The sequence below is a fragment of the Gekko japonicus genome, unplaced genomic scaffold (assembly GCF_001447785.1).
Source record: "Gekko japonicus isolate JY-2015 unplaced genomic scaffold, Gekko_japonicus_V1.1 scaffold4485, whole genome shotgun sequence".
Taxonomy (NCBI): Eukaryota; Metazoa; Chordata; class Lepidosauria; order Squamata; family Gekkonidae; genus Gekko; species Gekko japonicus.
Genome location: NW_015160360.1, coordinates 29,496 through 36,672, shown reverse-complemented (window position 1 = coordinate 36,672; position 7,177 = coordinate 29,496).

Sequence of the window (7,177 nt, the reverse complement as noted above, 5' to 3'; positions counted from 1 at the left end):
TGGTGCATCTTCGCCAGGGAATCTGGGCTCCACCTGTGCCTCACTCCCAATAGAATTGAGAACCACAGCCAGGCAGCAAGTGAGGGTGAAGAGATAAAGCCAGCGTCCACGTGGAACGATCATCTGAACCAGGAGAGAAGAAAGAAAGAATGAGACACAGGAAACCAGGAAGGCAATAAAAAGGACCTCACTGGGATCCAAGGAGATTTGCAGAAAGTTCTGAATGCCTCCCAAGATTTCCAGGTCATCCTACGGTTCCACAAAAGGCTGAAAATTGCGTTATGCAAAATTTTAGGGTTTCAAGAATGTCCCAAGTATGCAAGAGCATTTTTGGTTGCCTCCTCCGTTTTTTGTTTGTTCGTGGGTTGTTGTTTTTTTTTTTGCAAGGGAACAGTGTGAAAATGGAGCTTTAACGTCATGTACGTGGGGTGGGAGATAAAAGAATTAGAAATTTAAAGGGAAAGTCTCTTGAGCAAAGTATGAACATTCCTGCCAGCTCCTGTTGATACATCTTCCCCCCCAAAGTCTACATGGGTCTTCATTTTGTAGCATCGTGTTTAAAAAGTGGCCTCTTTCACATTGGAGCAGACTCCCCCTCAAAGGCCCGTGTGCTTTCTACTTATTACACAACAAGACATCATCTGAGACATTCACACACAGACCAAAGTGCCCATTGGCTTCATTCGTCTTTAGACACCTCCTTTCTCTCCAAGACAAAAAAAAGCTAAATTTGATCCAGATAATCTTTAGTAAAAGGTTCCTATCTTGGAAAATGTCACGTGATACTAAACAGAAAGGTGGTTCTTCTGCCCATGTACAGCATTACGCTCCCGATTGCATAAAGATCTGTGCAGTGTAAGGAAGGTACAGTTTTGTTGCGGGATGGTGAATCCTGGGTCAGATCCAGCCAACTTTTTTTACTCTCTCTCACCTAATTCCCACAGCAGCCTCTTTCACACATGGCTTCTGTCCATGGAACCCCAGAACAGACTTTTTGATATTCAAAGAGTGTCCTTCTCCCTTTTCTTCTGTGGAAAAGCTGGTTGGATCAAATCCATTGTCTCTGAAAGGAAATCCCATCCCACTAAAAATTCTTCCCAGAACTCTCTATATTAGTTTTCAATATTTATGCCATTATCTCCATGGCTGAATATTATCCACAGCATATTCAGGATTTGCCTTTTGTACCTGAAAGCTGGTATTTGACGCTATTGGGAAGTTAACATGTAATGGTATTTCCTATTGAACAATGGAGCTATGCAATGGTATACCACAGTAGGTTTCAATTATTTCATTTTCAGAAAATTCATCCACATTGATGTAAAGGAGCTTCTGCAATATTATTGGTCACCTCCAAGTTGCAGAACATTTGGAGTCACGTTCTAAGGAGAACACTTAATTGACACTTTTGTTGTTCAGTCGCACAGTCGAGTCCGACTCTTCGCGACCCCATGGACAAGAACACACCATTAAATCTTACCATTCCCATCGTGTACAAAGGGTTGGCCCTCAAACCCACCCATGCACGCACACACACATACACACACATACACAAAAACCATTGCCCTCTGTCTGCATATTGTAAAAAAGAACAGCATTAGTACACTTCCTGTGCAGGAATCTTGACCACCATTAAAACAAACTCTGAGAAGCCTCCAAGGGACCTAGAATGCCAAGTGGAAAACCCTAAATGTAAATTTGAATTTGTAATAGAAAGAAGAGAGTCCCATCAAAGCTAAGCACACCAAAGTCCCGTTAAATGGGATTAATAATTCTTAACTTTTCCACTGCGTCTAACTGCATTTGGATTGTAACCCAAATTCCAAAAGCAATGACAAAGTTGAAATATTTTATCTAATTAAGTCTGATTTTCATAAAACCCAGGTTTTTTGTCGATTGACCATCTTGATAACAACTGTCTTTTCCCCACCAAGTCATATTTATGTCTTCATTATTTATAATATCTTCTGCTCTCATATTTCCACTTGTATCTAAGTCTTGATATTTCAAATTTTTGTATTTAATGTAGAGAGGGTTTTACAAACGCTTCAGTAGGTGAAATCCATCGTGGCAATTTTATATAATATTTTCACTTTATTTTTTCCCATATTTTATATAGTGCACCTCTTATGGAATGCTGTTTAAAATAACTATGTATTGAGGCCTTGCTATATCACAGGTATGCATGCCAACCCATCGATAGATCGTGCCCTGCAAGTTTTAACATTCTTACATCTTCTAAATTAACCCAGTTTCTTAACCACATCATAGCTGCTGCTCTATAATAAAGGGGCCAGTCTGAAAAGCCAAGCCTCCTCTTTCTTTATTTTCTTGTAAATATTTTAATTTTATCCTAGGGTTTTTTCTGTTGCCATATAGTCTTTTAATAATTTCTCAAGTTCTTTAAAAAAAACATTTGATTCCTTAAAATAGGTATTGTTTGAAAGAGATATAAGATACATGACAGGACATTAATTCTTACCATTGCAATTCTTCCAAACAATGAGGAATTTCACAATACCCAGTTTCACCTGGTTTCAAGCCAGTAATGATCCATTTTAAAGTGAACCGGTACAGGGCTGTCATTTCACACAGAGCTTTCCCCTTCCGGTAAAGAGCTGGATCTGAAGCGGTTTGCCATTTCAGACTGCACCGCTTTTTCCCGCTTTCCCCCCGCCGTTTTTCGCCCTTGCGGGCGAATTCTGGCTTTTTTTTTAACGTTCTCTTTAGAGCGCTATAGCGCTATAGCAGTATAACAAAACACTCCATGCATTCCAATGGGATTGATATAATGCTACTCCGTTATAGCGCTATAACACTATAACTCTATAAAGCGAACGTTCAAAAAAAAAAGCCGGAGATCGCCTGCGCAGGCGGAAAACGGCGGGGGAAAAAGCGTATCGGAACCGGGAGAGGGAACTGAAGACTACTTGGAAGCGGTTGATAGGTAAAACGCTTCAGTCCCGATTCCTAAACGGGACAGAAGCGTTTGTGTATGAAATGGCAAATATATTCCAGAAGGGAACCGGTTCTCAAATGGGTTCTGTCTGAAATGACAGACCAGAAACCGTTTGGGAACCGTTCCTCTTCCGGAATATATCGCCTGTCTGAAATTCCTCAATGATAATTGCAATGGTATTTCCTATTGGACAATGGAGCTATGCCAATGGTATACCACAGTAGGTTTCAATTATTTCATTTTCAGAAAAGTCATCCACATTGATGTAAAGGAGCTTCTGCAATATTATTGGTCACCTCCAAGTTGCAGAAAGTTTGGAGTCACATTCTAAAGAGAACACTTAATTGACACTGGGCACCATTAAATCTTACCGTTCCCACCATGTACAAAGGGTTGGCCCTCAAACCCACGCACGCACATACACATCCATACACAAAAAACATTGCCCTCCCTCTGCATATTGTAAAAAAGAACAGCATTAGTACACTTCCTGTGCAGGAATCTTGGCCACCATTAAAACAAACTCTGAGAAGCCTCCAAAGGACCCAGAATGCCAAGTGGAAAACCCTAAATGCAAATTTGAATTTGTAATAGAAAGAAGAGAGTCCCATCAAAGCTAAGCAGACTAAAGTCCCATTAAATGGGATTAATAATTCTTAACTTTCCCACTGCGTCTAACTGCATCTGGATGGTAACGCAAATTCCAAAAGCAATGACAAAGTTGAAATATTTTGCCAAATTTCAATTATTTGCTTCTAAGCAGTTCCTTTGCAGCAGTGTTTTTGAGCACCTTCTTCTCGTAGATTGCACACAGAAATATCTTCCTATTTTCTTTCTCTGGTTACATAAATGCACAATCTTTCTCCTATTTACTTACTTCTCTGATCACCAAGTTGCACAGATCAGCACCTTTGAATCTTCATGGCATTAAGGGATGAATCCCCAACAAAAGCTAGCAACGAGGGACTTTTTGCCATCCCCTCATAACCCCAGACTATGAGAGATTCAAGTTGCATCCAGCCTCCAGGTGGGACCTGGGGAATTACAGCTCATCTCCAGACATCAGTTCCCCTGAAGAAAATGGATGCTTTGGAGGGTGGACTCTGTGGCCTTGTACCCCACTGAGGTCCCCGACCTCCCCAGGCTCCACATCTCCCAACATGGACTGGCAGCTCTAACCCCCCCCCATATCCTGCCGCTAATGGAACTCTGTAGGAAAATGACCACCAGACAGAGCTTTCAAGAAACAACCCATAATCAACATCTCCCAATACCCAGTTTTTACCCTGAGCCTTTTGCAAACTGGAAGCAGGAAAGTGGTGGACTGGATGAGTCCCTCTGTGCATGTGCTCTCTCTCTCTCTCTCTGTGGCACACTCTGGGTGTGGGGATCTTTATACTCCTCTCCCTCCCCTTCTCCCCTCTTTCCAATTCATGGTCAATGCTCTGGAAATCTTACGTAATCAGTGGGAGTGGGGTTCTGCCCCTCTCCTAAAAGCTTGCCTTTCCCCAGGAAATGTCAAGCCAGCCAAGACCGGAATACCTTTTTAGACATCAGTGATTAATTCCCTTTTGGGCATCAGGCAAAATGGACCCAGTCACCCTTGCAACTGAAAAATAGAAGAAAAAAGGACATGGTGATTCCAGTATACACTTTGGGACTGCAGATCTTTTATTTACCTGTATGTATTTTTTTTATTAAAATGTCTCTAGGTCCTCTGTCTCATCAGAGCCCCCAAGGGGGTCTGCAATCATTGAAAAGCATCCGCTGAACTACAAAATAACACGATAAAAATTATTTAGGAAATTAAAATAAGCAGGACAACAAAGAAAGAAACGGTGATCAAGACAAATCCAAAAGAGGAATTGTGCACGCAGCATATTAACAAAAAAAGATCAGAGGATGAGAACCCAGAAAAAGCACTTTTTTTCCCTGCCATCAAATTGCATCCAATTGATAGTGAACTGGTAGGGTTTTCAAGGAAAGAGACATTTGGAGGTGGTTTGCCACAGCCTGCCTCTGTATAAGAACTCTGAACTTCATTGGTGGTCTCCCATCCAAGTACTATCTACGGCCAAAGCTTCTTAGCTTCTGAGAACCGGTGAGATCAGAGCTAGCCTGGGCAATCCGGGTCATTAGCACAGAACACATACCAAATGTATTGTCCTTACTTTCCACTTTGAAAAGTACTGGGTTCGCCGCATGGAGGACTCAGACAATGACATGCGTTTGCACACGTTTATTGTACTTAACACGGGAACTGAAAAATGGCCCTGCAAGGCCAACTATATACACACCCACACTCCCGTTGGAGGGTTTGAATTTCCTGCCAAACTAGCTATTGGTGAATGCTGGGTGAACTAGGAACCTAGGTTCCTATTGTTTAGAGGAGCTATGCTCCTGACTGTAGCTGTGGACCCCTGGTGGCAGTCCGTGTACATAACACATTTGAGGTTCATCCATGAAGGAGCTAAGTGAGCTTCTGTTGGAAAGAAGTTTCAGTCCCAGGGAAGAAAAGTCCTGTCATACTTGACCATCAAGGCACATGTGTAGCAAGCCTCTGAGGAAGATCTTTACTTCTAGGTAGGCTAATGTGGAAAGGCAGTCTTTGATGTATTCTGGATCCAGAGGGTTGAGGGCTTTCAAGGCAAAACCAGCATCTTGATAACACAATGGCCAAGTTCAGACTGGCAGTTTGCCCTGATATAGGCGCATGTGAGGAACATTTCACAAGCGGATTAAAGCGGCCGTTCACACAGGCACATCTGTCCGGCGTTCCCCACCCGTACTCAACCCATCTTGTAGCACTTGTCTCCCGGGTTTAAAAGATACCTGGTGAAAGTGGTAGCAAACCCTGGAGAGCCCACCCCCCAAGAGCGATCACTCCTGCTAGATTTAAAGGACCCTCCAGCTGGTCAGCGGGCCATGTGGTCCACGCCGATCAGCTGATGCCCTTTAAATCGAGCGGGAGGAGAAAGAGAGGGGTGGCCAGTCAGGTGGTCACTCTTGGAGGTGGGGCTTGGGGGCATTCCACCCACCTTCAGAATGCCCCCAAATCCCCCCCCACCAGAGCAACGAGGGGACTAGGCAACCCTACACCTGGAGGCCGGCATCCATACCCAGTGAACTTCCATGGCAGAGTGGGGAAATGAAATTCAGTCTCTGACTCTTGAACCATCACACCAGTCAGTTTCGGAACAACACCACAACATAACATGAAGCTCTACTACTCAAAACTGCAACATGGGCTGACAGGCATAGAATGAATTCTTGATATATATTTGGGTTTAGGTTTGAAATTTAAACTGTAGTATAACAAGGAGGCGATGCCACAATGTCCTCCAAGCTATAATTATCCAGAGAGTGCCCCTATTATTTCTAGTCATCTCATCACATCCAAGACTCTTTCTTGACAAATTCTTCATCATTTAGTTTCAGTCCTCTCAACCTGTATCCCCCAAAGACGGGGTTCATAGCAAGACCTGAAGGGCATCTGTTTTCCTTTTGCCCCACTGCCAGAGACAGTTAGAATGGGAAACCAAAAACAACATCCATGACAAAAATAACGAAGAGTCAATAAAGATAATTTGCAAAAATGTATTATATTGTGAAGACCTTGGGTTCTGTTATTCGAGAGTCAACATGGAATGTTTCCTTCAAGAGCTGATAAGTAGTAATTGATAGGAGTTGGGATTGCTACACGCTCAGATAAAGCAAATATTGTAAAACGAATTGTTTTCAGTGTGCAGTATTCGTTGCGTGTGAGCGATTATAGAAGAAAATTTTCTACAGAATTACTACAGTAAACATTTTTGCAACTTATTGTTATTGACACTTCATTATTTCTGTCACAAATGTTGTTTTTGGTATTCCACTTCCTCCCATGATCTCTCATTTTTGGCTTCTAGAGACAGAATGGCTTCAAGGTGTTGGTTTTGACCTTTAAAGCCCTTTATGGTCAGGGACCGGCCTACCTGAGGGACCGCCTTTCCCCGTAAGTTCCCCAGAGAGCACTGCGATCAGGATCCCAAAACCGCCTGGCCCTCCCTGGCCCAAAGGAAGTCAGATTGATGGTAACCAGGACGAGGGCTTTTTCGTTTGTAGCTCCGTCCTACTGGAACGAGCTTCCTGTCAAGATTAGAGCCCTGCGGGACTTGTCACAGTTCCGCAGGGGCGTGAAAACAGAACTTTTCAGGCAGGCGTTCCGATAGGAGAGAT